This window comes from Capsella rubella, unplaced genomic scaffold (genome assembly GCF_000375325.1).
Source record: "Capsella rubella cultivar Monte Gargano unplaced genomic scaffold, Caprub1_0 scaffold_5, whole genome shotgun sequence".
Lineage (NCBI taxonomy): Eukaryota > Viridiplantae > Streptophyta > Magnoliopsida > Brassicales > Brassicaceae > Capsella > Capsella rubella.
This window is the reverse complement of record NW_006238919.1, coordinates 4,243,895-4,258,363: the sequence shown is the minus strand read 5'-3', so window position 1 is coordinate 4,258,363 and position 14,469 is coordinate 4,243,895. Positions and strand designations below refer to the sequence as shown.

The 14,469-nt window shown below is 36.5% G+C and overlaps 1 pseudogene; it reads left to right on the top strand.

Annotated features, from left to right (window-relative positions):
- Positions 1 to 7,382: 7,382 nt before the first annotated feature.
- Positions 7,383 to 10,926, top strand: LOC111830597 (annotated as a pseudogene).
- Positions 10,927 to 14,469: the final 3,543 nt, after the last annotated feature.

Here is a 14,469-nt window from a genome sequence, read left to right as displayed (position 1 = left end):
ACTTGGATGCCCACTTAAGCCGATCACCTGATACAGATTTCTGGTCCAACAAGTGTTTAAGGCTCTTTTGGTCTGTTTTAATCACAAAAGGCCTCCCAGTCACGTAGTGCTTCCATATAGTGACTGCAGTGTAAAGAAATGGCTAAGAGTTTCATGCACCAATTTAACTCTCCCTTTAGCATAAAAACCTTGGCTGATGTAGGTTATTAGTCTCTTTCGTTGGGATAATACTGCTCCTATTCCTACTCCCGACGCGTCACTCTCAATCACAAACGGTTTCTCAAAATCTGGCAATATAAGTATTGGCATCTCAGCTGCATCCTTACCCCTGTCAAAACCTCCTTTCTTTAATAACTCAATGAGAGGCCTAGCGATGACTTTGTATCCTTTCACAAACCAACGATAGTAACCAGTCAACCCCAAGAATCCTCTAAGCTCTGAGACATTTTTTGGAGCTGGCCAGCTATTCATGGCCTTAACCTCGGCATTGTTTGCTGCAACTCCTTCACCCTAGATGACATGATCCAAGTAAGACTCCTCTGATCTCCCAAAAGTGACCTTATTCTCATTTGCATAAAACTTGTTCTTCCTCAACACTTGTAAAATAATCCCTAGATGCCTAATGTGTTCCTCTTCACTTCCACTGTATACTAAGATATCATCGAAGAAGACTAACACAAACCTCCGTAGATAGGGTTTAAAGATATCATTCATAACACATTGAAGGTAGCTGGAGCGTTAGTAAGGAAGGCATTACTAAAATCTCATAGTGGCTGTCATGAGTTTTAAACGCAGTCTTCTCAACATTCGACTCCTTAACCCTTATTTGATGCTACCCTGACTTGAGGTCCAACTTAGAGAAGATTGTGGCCTCATGAAGCTCATCTAGAAGCTCTTCTACCACTGGAATGGGATATCGGTCAGCCATAGTAGCCTTGTTCAGGGCTCTATAATCAATGCAGAATCTCCATCCCCCATCCTTTTTCTTCACTAATAGAACTGGACTACATAAATGATGGGCCTTATGATCCACGCTTCCAACATTTCCTCCACCAATTTCTCTATTTCATTTTTCTGCGTGTAAGAGTATCTATAAGGTCGAACATTCACTAGAGAACTGCCTTCCTTGAGGGTAATAGTGTGCTCACAGTTCCTTGAGTATGGAAGACCTGTAGGCATCTTAAACACATCTTGATACCTCTTTAATAACCTATTCAGCACTGGCGGAGTTGGTGTGATCTGCTCTTCTACATCTCTTTCAAATAAGGCTGACAAATCCAGCAAACATACTAGCTCTACTCCCTCTATCTTAAGTTTCAGGGACTTAAGAGACACTTGTTCTGTGATAAGACTAAGATCACCCACTAATGTTACCCATTGGTTGTTGAGCTTGAACCCTAGCTTCTGTAACTTCCAATTCATCTTGTTATCACCAAGGGAAGCTAGCCATGTGTATCCCAACACCACATCAATCATTCTCAAATCAAGCAACAAGAACTAATCAACTATTTCTATTCCTTGCACATCCAAGATTATTCCTTTACACTTCCCTTTTCCGTATATGATCTATCCATTACCAACACAAACTCTGAACTTGTTTGTTTCAATTACCTTGAACTTGTTTCTGATGGCTAGATCTCTAGATATGAAGTTACAGGTTGCTCCAGAATCAATTAACACCACCACCCTTGCTTCTTCGATTTTTCATCTCATTCAGAAAGATTTTGCTGCCTTTATCCCACCATAGAACACAAGGATAACTGTTCAATGGTCTGACCTTCTATATGTTCTTCAGGAGACAATTCCTCTTTACCACTTCTCCCTTCAACTAAGTCCCCAGATTCATGTTCTTCAATCTCCAAACATTTAAACTTATGTTGTTTTCTACACCTGTGACCAACAAAATACCTCTCTCCACAATTTTTGCAAAGATTGATCACGGGTTTACAGTTTTCAAGAGCTATACTATATCCCTTCTGATCCCTTAACCATCAAACGATCTGTCAACAACAAATAACTTTCCTCCTGATTTGGGGCTCTGTTGCGGTGAATATGTTTGGTTGTTGTGAGTTGGCGCTGAATTTGTTCTCACAACCGACCTATTACCATAACTCATCCGTTCAAGCTCTTGTTCCTCGATGATCTTAGGGGTATCGAAAATTTCATCCATGCCCGTGGGCCTATTTCTCACCACCTGATCCTGCAGACCCTTACGCATCCCATTCAAGAACATGTCTTCCAAGACATCCAAGGAAACATGGGGTGCTTCTGCTGATAACTCCTCAAACTGTTCTCGATACTCTTTTATTCCCCCAATTTGCTTTAACTTCAACAACTGGCTCACTATGGTTCCTCCTCGAGTAGGTCAAAATGTTTTCTTAACTTTCCCTTTGAAATCCTTCCAATCTTTGAAATCAACTCTATTCTCACTGTTCCTTATCCACGTGACTGCCAGACCTGTCATCACTGCCAAGGCTAAGTCCAGTTTCTCCTCTGATGTTTGGTTAACCCTAAAGCACTTCTCGACTCTGAATATCCATTCCTCCGGGTTCTTTCTATCATAAACTTGTAGCTTTATTCTCCGTCCCGGTGAGTCAAGCTTCGGCACAGATACTTCGGTCTTCCTCTCTGTGATTACGCCTGTCGTCGTTGTCTGCAGAGATCTGAACGGAACAGCTACAACGAGAAATGCAAAATACCTTTTGTGCGCCCCTTCTCCTTTGGCGTCGTGAAGCTCGTGTAAGCGTTGTCTTCCACCACGGGAGTGCTCCCATTTCCACCATAGATGGCCCTCATAATATAACCATTTGGACCTGATTTTCCTTCGCGATCTGGGTTGTTTGGTTCACGCTTTCCATCATCTGACTCATTATCTTAAGCAGATCTGCTGCCGTACGATCGAGTTTGTCCACACACGCCTCTAGATTTGTCGTCTCTCCTACAGATGTCTGAGCGAGTGGAGTAACATTCTGTTGTGGAGCCATGGATTCTGATACCAGTTGATAACACAATGGCTATCTATTACAGAACAGAGGAACGATTAAGAGGAAGAAAGAGATTATAGAGAGAAAGAGAGTGTATTGATTAAGAAAGGAAAGGAGAAATGGGTTTGTCGATAATTTGTGATGTCTTTGCATAAGGCAACCCAAACAATTGGGTGCCTTTAAATATTAACAATACCATGTAAAACGACATAGTTTAATTAAAAGACTCTTTCTCCTCCTACTTCACTTGTGTCTCTTGTCGCTTAGCCACTTTCATTCTTCTTCTCAAACTTCCTGCTGTTTCTTCCTAACCTCAATCCTTTCTTCACATAAGCTAAAGGCACACACACAGCTTATCAAACGGATAGCTCATAGACAAACGAAGTACAACGCTGTTGGAGGTTATTTCGATGTTTTAATCATAGTCGATGTGAAAAGTTTATTAAAAGTGGTAGATTTGGAAAGATTTTTATAAAGAGAAATTCCCTAGACCAGCATCATTTAACCTTTTCTTCCACAAATACCATACACTCTATAATTTGAGACTTATACCATTAGTTTTTTTATTAAAAGACTGAAACACCCTTTTTACAAACCACACAATTCAATCTAACATTATATGATTTGAGTGTGATTGAATCACACAATCTCCGGTAACGAGCTCGTGTCACTGTCTCCGATGACGAGCTCGTCGTTGAACTGCCACTGGTGAGCTTCCAATTAGTATCGCCGGCGACGTCGTGTCACCATTCTCGTCACGCTTCCACCGTCGTCGACGTGAGGTTCATTTCTTCACCGTGTTCATTGCGTTTGTTGTTGTAGTTGTTGTCTTCACTGTTTTTGTAGATTTAAGCTTCGAGTAGGTGTTGTCATCATTTTAACTTTGATTCTAGATTTGATTAGGTGTTGCTTTGGATTTGATTACGTGTTGGTCTAGATTCAATTAGGTGATTTTCGGGATTTGAGATCTGTCATCAAATTGGTGATTTTGTGTTGTTGTGGATTCGAATCGTTATTCGTGTTGGTAAGGATTTGAGAACTAATCGAATAGTGAATCGTTCTTTTTAATAGGTTTTGCTTTAATTATAGTTTAGAGTTTTGAATCGATTATGCTTAATCGTTTTTGCTTTGATTAGTGTTGGGTGTACTGAATCAACTATGTTAAATCAGAAATAGATACTGCTTTGATGGAGAATTCACTAGCTTGGTAGAATAAACGTTGCAGATCCAAATTTATAAGGTGATTTCACATTTGATTAGTGTTTAAAGAACACAGAGATATGGGAAGGTTGCATTAGTGTATCTTAAGCTTTGGCTGTTTGAATCTCATCTATATAATTGAATTATACTTAGCTTGTGGGGAGTGAAGATAAAATGATAATGGATCCTGAGATTTTGCAATCGATTGGTACAATGGAAGATCCCTTTGTGAAGTTGATGATAATATCACGTATAAGGTTTTAGCAAAGATGGTGACTGAAGTTTTCAAACTGGATTGATTAGTCAATGCTATCAAACTTAGTTGTGGACTTCCCTAAGGATGAAGAAGATGGCATGGGGTTCTTTACCTGTGTATATACATAATGATTGTCAAGTTCAGACATTTTATGAAGACCATCATGAAGTTCGTGGAATACTTCCTGAAGTTCGTGATATCCTTCCTGAAGTTCGTGATATCCTTCCTGAATTTTTGGTGTCTTTCTTTCTAATTTGAATTTTCTTAACATTATGTCTTTCTTTCTAATTTGGATTTTTAAATCTTTTTATTATATTTTACCTTGAATGTATCAGAAATCTCATGATTAATGATTTGATTTTGTGTCTCTCCAAATTTTAAAAAGTATTTCCCAAATGTCAAGCAATTCATCCTAAATACCAACAAGTCCTTCCTAAATATCAGCAAGTCCTTCTTAAATAACAATGAGTTCTTCCTAAATGATAAATAAACTATCTGTCTAAATAATTAGAAACATCCAAAAGGAGTTCCTAAATGTAACGACTCCTTCAAAACACATTAAGGACGATCCAAGTAACGCATCAAATTATCCTATCATTCATACTAACCATGCTCTTCTCCTACGTTGAAATAGAGACAAGGCAGTGTGCTATTTGCAAGGAAATGATCTCTCAAGTCTATTGTAAAAATGAAAATCGGTATATTGTTTTATGATAGTCTTCATGAAGCTTTCATTAATGCTTCCTAAATTTTGAACAATGCTTTAACCAGTAAACTTATGTGAGAAACTTTATTATATTCAAAAACTGGTTTCTCTTTGTTTTAGATCTTGGCTCCTTTTTAATGTTGAAATGGAGCTTAGGGAGTGTGATATATGTAGGGAAAGACTCTCTCATGTCATGCAGTATATATAAAAATATAAGTGCAGATCGTGTCAAGTAAGTCATCCTTAAATATAAAGATCTCTTCAGAAATTTTCAACAGTGCTTCCTAAATTTTATCTGCATAACTCTGAAAGAGCAATACCACGTTGAAACCTCATCCATCTACATTAAAAAACACTGACCCAATAGAGATATAGAAATCTATAGAAGATTTGTTATCCTTAACATATCAAAACCAAAATCAGTCTAAATAGATCTAGCATTTTATAACAAATCAAACTCTAGCATTCTATAGAGATCTACAGAAGATTTACATATCAAAACCAAGATCAGTCTAAAGAGTATTGAGCCATAAATCAATGAACTAGATTCAAAATTTCAAGATTTAAGTAACAAAAGCTAAGATTGATGACATTGAGAATCAAGCATAAACGAAGCTTAATGACATTGACAAAGGATTAAAGAAATTCATTCGATCCAAGGAAATAAAGGATCATCACCATCATGCTCATCAATGGCCTTAATCAACTTCCTAATTCACCAAAACAACACAAAGTTAAACAAGAATCAAACGATTGGACTCAAACCCAAAAGAAAAAGATATAGAATTGAAAGAATACTTTTGTTTCTCGACGAGATTCTTCCTCAATTGGTGGTTGGTGTTCGATTTAAGAGTGTGGTTAAGAATACCAACACTACGTCCTCTTTAGAGAGGTCGGACGCTCTTCTTGAAGAGCTCCCACTCATATCCAGTCTCATTTTTCGAGTTTGGAAACTCTGCTTCTCGATCTACGATATGAACTGTCGTTTCGGCGAGGAGACAAGACGAGGTGAGGAGGAGGCGAGATGAGGTGAGGAGAAGACGAGGCGAGGTGAGGAGGAGGCGAGACGAGGTGAGGAGGAGGCGAGGCAAGGTAAGGTGAAGAGAGGAAGAGGGCTGAGGCGAGAAGAACATTCAGCGAAGAGAGAACTTGAAACAATGATGCAAGAGAAGACGAAGCAAAGAGATGAGTGTTTTGGTTGAAGGGTACTATTGTCAATAGCTTTAATGATTAATGTTAAAATTGGAAATTTTTGGGTTGTATGGTATTTGTATCATAAAAACATGAAATGATGGGAGATACAGCTATTGTTGAAACTCTAGGTGAAAAGTTGAAACTCTCTCTCGGGCACATTCCCTGAGAATTCAACTTCTCCTCTTCTTCCCCAATTTTAGATTTGCTTTTTCTGCGCGTGAGAGAGTCTTCTCCGATTATGGAGCTCCGCCATATCTCCTCCACCTTTGTTTTCTCTCTCAAAATAATTCTCACCTGAAGATATCACCTAGTTGGGTGATTTACGCCGTTCCGGCGAGTTTTTTTTTCTTTTTCAAATTTATCTTACTGGTTGGTAAAATCATAAGGAGACGAGGAGATTGAGAAAAAATCCATTGGTGTGGAAACGATAAGCTCCCCTGCCGACGAAGATGAAGAAATCGGATTAGACAAAGCGGCGAGAGGGATGTAGCCAAACCCTCTGAATTAATAACGCTTTTTGTAAACTGATTTTATTTTCCGGTCTGGGACAATGGTTCTGGTTTTGAGGAATTTGGCTAGTGGATTGGCTGCTTCAACCTGTTTTGTTTGACTTGTCGTGAGTGTTAGTTGGGTATTCTATTATCTACAGTTTCATCTGTGAAAGAACTTTCTCGTTGGTTAGCGAAGACCTTGGCCTCATAAACTCCAGATTCACAACATCTTAGAGTTCTCCTGCTTCAAGATGTTTCGAAGTAGCTTCTTCTTGTGTCTAGATGGACTAGCTTCCTCTTGTAAAGATAGATTTTAAACTAACTTCCTTAGTGGAAAGTGTTGCACCTTATATGTTATGCTTTCATATCCTCGTTTTATGAGAGAATATGGAGGAAAAATGTCAAAGCAAAAACTTGTTTTTACTGAAACTAAGACTTATTAAAATTTCAGATTTTTTCCCTTGCAACAAGGAGTTTTTACTATGTTTGCTTAAGATGGCTCATTTAAACATTAGTACGGTGGAATTTCAATATCCATCCGGAACTAACTTATGAGGATCTTAGCATGGAATTGTCAAGGGGCAAGAGCAAAACTTACCAATCGCCGACTGGAGGAGATGTGTCGTATGTTTTCCCCAGGTTTTCTTTTTCTTTCGGAGACAAAAAAAATCTTGTTTATCTTCAAGAACGCCAAGCTACGTTACAGTTTGATTGTCTTAAAACGATTGAACCGTTAGGTACAAGTGGAGGTCTTGCTCTTATGTATTCTAGAGATTATCCGGTTCAATTCATGTATCTGAGTGATCGCTTAATGGACAATGAAACCACTATTGATGGAAAACGTGTTTTATTACTTTTGTTTATGGTGATCCGGTTGTTCAAAACCGTGAAGAAGTTTGGGAACGCCTTACCCGGATAGGGATTAATCGCTCTGAACCTTGGTTCATGATTGGAGATTTCAATGAGATCATCAGAAATCATGAAAAGAAAGGAGGGAAACGTAGATCAGAATCTTCCTTTCTTCCCTTTCGGACTATGATCGAAAATTGTGGCATGCTGGAATTTCCATTTACAGGAAATTTCCTTTCTTGGGCTGGACGTCGCCAGTGTGGCTTAATTCGCTCTCGCCTAGACAGGACCCTGGGAAATGAAGAATAGCACCATATCTTTTTCCACACAAATGTGGAGTATCTTAATATATGGGGATCAGACCATAGACCCATGCTAGCCTCCGTTGAAAATAAACCCCAGAGACCATTCAAAAGGTTTATGTTTGATAAGAGGTGGATTGGTAAACCTGGCCTAAAGGAGGCAGACAAGGCGGGTTGGAGATTTTCCAGACATGGCCAAGGAGGCTTTCTTCCCCAAAAGATTAATACATGTCGGGTGTCTATTTCGAATTGGAAGAAATCTATCGTTACCAATTCCGAAAAGCTTATTCTGAGCCTTCAATCCCAGATTGATGCAGCTCAAGACAATCCAGAGATTTCTTCTAAAGCTCTGCTAGAGTTAAAATGGAAACTTTGTGATGCCTATAGAGAGGAGGAGATGTATTGGCAGACAAGAAGTCGTGCGACTTGGCTAAAACATGGGGACAAGAATACCAAATTCTTCCATCCTACCACCAAAAAACGACGGGCCAAGAATATGATTATTGGTCTCCTAAACCAGGATAACAAATGGTTAGATAATGAAGATGGGATTGAGGCCTTAGCAGTCTCATATTTCAAATATTTATTTACAGCCTCTTATCCCCAGGATTTGGAATCAGTTCTCCGGGCTGTTCCCGTGTCGATAACTGAGGAATTAAACCAATATCTTATTAATTCTCTTCTGGTGAGGTTAAACGGGCCCTTTTGTCCCTCAACCCAGAGAAGACTCCAGGTCCTGATGGCTTGACGGCCTTGTTTTACCAGCGGTTCTTGGATATAGTAGGAGATGACCTTGTCAAATTAGCCCAAAACTTCCATTCCACATGTTCTTTTGATGAATCCTTGAGCGAGACAAACATTTGCCTTATTCCAAAACCGATAGACCTCGATTGATGAGGGAATTCAGGCCAATAAGTTTATGTAATGTATGTTACAAGGTACTCTCGAAGCTTCTCAGTCTTTGGCTGAAGAAATTCCTTCTAGATTTGATATCTCAGACTTAGTCGGCATTTGTGTCCGGACGCCTCATCACGTATAATATCCTGATTGCCCAGGAAAATTTGCATGCTCTGCGTACAAATTCGAATTGTCGGAAGAATTTCATGCTCTCCATTAAAACGGGTATGAGCAAGGCATATGATAGAGTGGAATGGTCCTTCCTTAATGCTTTGATGCTGAAAATCAGTTTCACCCAAAAATAGGTTGAGATGATAATGTTTTGTATTTCCTTGGTGTCGTACCAAGTCCTAATAAATGGTACCCCAAGTGGCCATAAAAAACCTTCCCGCGGATCCGGCAAGGGAACCCAATATCTCCCTTTCTTTTTATCCTTTGTACAGAAGCCCTTGTGGCACATTTGAATAAAGCAGAATGGCTAGGAAAAATCCAAGGCGTTCAAATTGCCCGGGCAAGCCCTGCGACATCTTCTTTTCGCGGATGATAGCCTTTTCTTTTGTAGAGCGACCCCCGAGCAAGGTGGGGAAGTTCTTCATGTTATCCGCCGTTACGGTGAGGCTTCAGGACAACAACTTAATGAAGAAAAGTCTTCGGTGATGTTTGGGCATGAGGTGGCACCTGCAACCCGTACCAACATTAAGAATATTCTAAATATTCAAATCTAAGGTGGTATGGGTACTTATTTAGGATTACCAGGATAAATCTATGGATCAAAAACCCAAGTCTTTGCCTTTGTTCGAGATCGACTCCATAAACGAATTAGTACATGGTCCGTCAAGTTCCTTTCCAAAGGAGGGAAAGAGGTACTCATTAAGGCGGTGGCTCAAGCCCTTCCGACATATGTTAAGTCGTGTTTCCTACTCCCCAAAGCTATCATGTCTAAGCCAAGTAGTGCCATTGCTAACTTCGGGTGGAAAACCAGAGTAGAGAGTAATGGTATTCATTGGATAGCATGTGATAAATTATGCACCCAAATTTCTGAAGGAGGGCTCGGGTTAACATTGGAGGAATTTAATCATGCGCTTCTTGGCAAACAATTTTGGAGACTCCTTCGCTTCCCTAATTCTTTGCTGAGCAGAGTTTTGAGAGGTAGATATTATCGGGATAGCGATCCTCTCCAAATCGTTAAAGCCAATCGTCCCTCCTATGGATGGAGGAGTATTTTTGCTGCAAAACCCCTGATTATTTCAGGCCTTCGCCGAACTGTTGGCTCGGGAATGCTAACTCGAGTTTGGATTGACCCGTGGATTCCCACAATCCCACCTTGGCCTGCGAAAAGTGTTCTCGCCTTTCAGGATCCGCATCTGTATGTCAATGATCTTTTAAATAGGGATATCCAGGAATGGAAACTGGACAATTTGCAAGCTTTAGTGGACCCAACGGATATTCCTCTTATTATGGGTATTCGTCCTAGTCGGACATACCTGAGTGACGGGTATAGTTGGGTTCATACAAAATCTGAAAATTATACTGTGAAATCAGGATACTGGGCCGCGAGGAACCTTTCTCGCCCTTCTTGTTACCGCCCTTTTCAGGGTCCGGATGTCTCGGCACTCCAGGCAAAAGTATGAAAACTAAAACCACAAGAAAGCTGAAGCATTTCATGTGGCAATGTCTCTCGGGTTGCGTAGCAACCTGTCAGAGACTTTTTCCTCGTCATATTGGTAAGGAGAAAGATTGTCTCTGCTGTGGCCATGAAGAGGAAACGATTAATCATTTCCTCTTTGAGTGTCCCCCAGCTAGACAAGTCTGGGCTCTCTTCTCTATACCTTCTTCAGGGACGGTGTTCCCTTGTCAATCTCTATTTTACAATTTTGACTTTCTCTTTTGGAGAGGTAAAGAGTTGAAGATAGATGAAACCACTATCCATAATTTCCCTTGGATTTTGTGGTATATCTAGAAAGCTTGTAATAGGTTTATGTTTGAGAATATTTGTGAGTCACCTGAGGAGACTCTTCTGTTAACTACACATGAAGTAGAAGTGTGACAACGAGCTATGGAAACAAATGATATGCCAGACCCTCTGCCACCTCATTTGGTTGTCCGTAGGCCCCTTTCTGTTCCACTTTTGGAATGTGATATATCATGGTTTTTACGGGTTTTTGGTCATGATATAAGTCTTATTTATAGAGCTTTTCTAGTGTTTTCGAGTCTTTTTGAGTCATTTCAGGATTAGGAACTATTTGGCATGGATTGGAGCTTTTTGGAGCACTTGGAGAAGATGTGTCGAAGGAATGTACCGGGAAAACATATTTGGTGTGAGTGTCGAGCGTCACAACTTTTGGTGTCGATCGACACCAATATCTGACGGCAATTGAATTTCTCGCTTAATTGAAGTTCAGAAGATTTGCAGATTCGGCCCAGAAGTTTCCCTTATTTGCAATTAAGCCCAGTTCGTGGTTAAGACATATATATTGAGTTTTTAGGGTTTTGTTAAGACTTAAGCTTTATTTTGGGAGAGAGAGATTTGTAGAGAGTGAGGAGAGAAGAATCAAAACCTCCTTCAGAGAAGATTCAGAACTCCTTTATTTCTTCTATTACTTTCTTTTATGATATCTATTTTATTCATGATGTTTGTTTCATTCACCATGTCTGAGTAGATCTCTTGTTAGGTTTAGGGTTTTCAAAGGAATTCATGAATTGTTAGGTTGTTAGATTGTTAGGATTTAATCAATAGAGTTCTTCATCTAGATTGTGGTTAATTTGTTCTAGAGTAGTGAAAGCAACCTAGAATCTGATGTTAGGTTAATTGGTAGACACGAAAGTGTTATTGATTTCCTGAAAATAATCTAGATGAGCAAAATACCTATTCGCAAAGAGATTTGGTTTAGGGATTTTGTGAACTTATCAAATCTGAATTAAATGCATGTCTTAAACTTATAAATTTGCAAAGAGATTTGGAATTTAGGGTTCTAGACATAGATAGTCTTTGCAACGAAAGTTGATTGATTATAATTTTGTGATTTGAGTTCAAGAACGGTGCTTTATAAATCCTGACAATTATTTATTTGTAATTCTGAATTTCCTGAGAATATCCCTAGGCCTAGTGTTTCCTCATTACTGTTTAAAAACCAATCTTTATTTTAATTTGCTGTTTTTATTTGATTTAAAACCTGCTTGCTTAGCTTAATTTTAATACCAAAAATTTACTGTGTAATCTTTGAGTCTCTGTGGAATCGATCCCTAAGTACTACAGTGATCTCTTAATTGAGAGAGTAGCTCAAGGCAAATTTGAGCCGATCAGAATGTCAATGTGGTTCTTCATAGAGGAGAATTTGTTCCCGTTAAACTTGTAATTTAGTTATTGAGATGACAAAAAAAAAAAAAAACATAAAATGATGGTGTTTATGAGAATCTCCCTTTTATAAATTTTGGAATAAGTTTTAAATTCCCAAATACAAAATAAAAATAGCATTTAAAAAATGAGTTTCAAAAAGGACAATTCCCAACAATAGTACTAATTTAAAATTTTCTTCTAAACTTAACACACACTTTCATATTTTCCAAAATTAGCATAATGTATCAATATTAATCTTTCAAATAAAATTATAAACTCTAGACAATAAACCCTACCCTGAAAATTATACCCTAATTTTAAAATAGTCAATCCAAACCCAAAAAAAAATTTTAAAAATTTATAATTGTATCAATTAGTGCTATTTTGGAAATTTATGAAATGTGAGCTATAATTGTTAATAAAACATATTTAGGTGTTATTTGAAAGTATTTTTTTTTACTAACGAGAATATCTTATTATGTAAACCTTGGTTTTCAAAGTTAGCCATTAACAAGATCGTGACATGTCTTAATTATAAACGATAGGATGTTGACACGTGTCGATTCTAATTTTGTTAATATTTAGATAAAATAGAAATATTATGGGGGAATTTCAAAAATACCCCTTTTCATATACCTCTTTTTAAAAATACCTCATTTTCAAACTTTATCGAAAAACCCACTAAAAATGTTGAAATTTATCCAAATATGTGTGTAAGCTTATAAATATATACACAAATTACCTTTATATGTGTATAAAACTTTATATACCTTTCATAAATAGCGTAAAAATAAATTATAAAAACCTTATAAAAACCTTATAAACCCTTTTATAAACCTTTTAAAAACCTTATAAAACTTATAAAAACGATTTAAAACTATTTAAAACATTTTAAAATATTCGTATCGAATCTCCCAGTAGTAGTTATTATATAGAAGTACCTTATAAACTATATAAAACTTTATAATTTTTATATTTAAAAAGGGGTATTTTTTAAAATGGATAGATAAAGGGGGCATTTTTAAAAAGGGATACACCAAAAGGGGTATTTCTCAAAAATTCTCAAATATTATTAACCCTATCGAAAAAGGAAATATATAAAATAAATATTATAAAAAATAAATATTAAAATTTTATTAATAAAGTTAAACAAATAAAAAAATTCAGTTACGTCAATTTGGTTTATTAATAAGATAGGGATTTAAAATTTATAATTAAACGAGAATATATGTCGTTTTTTGTTTACAGAAGAGGATTAAGGTTAAAAACTTTAACTTTACAATTAAAACATGTTATTTGTTGGTTTGGGTATATAAATGAAAAACGAGAAGTATGGTTTATCTTTGTAAATGAAAATTATGGTTTAATTTAACTATTAAACAAGATTATATGTCGAAACTTGGTTTTTAAAGTTACTAACTCACGTGATCATGATAAGTATCAAGTAAAACCTAAGATGTCCCAACATGTTATCTCTAGTTTTGTTAATACTAGGTAATGTCCCGCGCATGCGCGGGTTGTTGTATATTTATTTAATTATTTTAATTTATTTATTACTTATAAAAAATAGATTAAATAAATTTTAATGATTATGACATTTTTACATGTTATTTATTTAAATCATACAATAGAAGAATACATCCATATCTTTTGAATTTATTTGTTGATTAATTGTTCAATTAATCAATTTTGATAGTAATTTTCTTTAGTACTTTTAAGTATTTTTTGATAAAACAATAATATTGTTAATGATAAAAATATGAATGATATTGGAAGAATTTTAAAAATAACCCTTTAAAAATACCACTTTTTTAAATTTACCCCCTTTTCAAACTTTATCAAAACAACCACTAAAAATGTTGAAATTTATCCAAATATGTGTGTAAACTTATAAATATACACAAAATTACCTTTATTTGTGTATAAAATTTTATTTATTTCAGTGTCTTACAAATTGGTTTGAATATAACAAAAAAAATATTTTGTTAAAATAATTACATACTTTGAAAATAAAATAAATATACATGAATATGTGAGAAAGAAAAAAACATATAAAGTAAAACAATGAAAATGGTTTATTTAGCTTGATTTTCTTATGGTGCGATGGTCAGAAATCAATATTTTTGAATCCCATCGATAAAGTAATTTCCTTATAGTCATAAAATATTATTATACATATGTATTATACATTTAATAGTATAAAAAACAATGAAAAATGAAGAAGTACATAAAATAAAGAAGAAATATAATTGA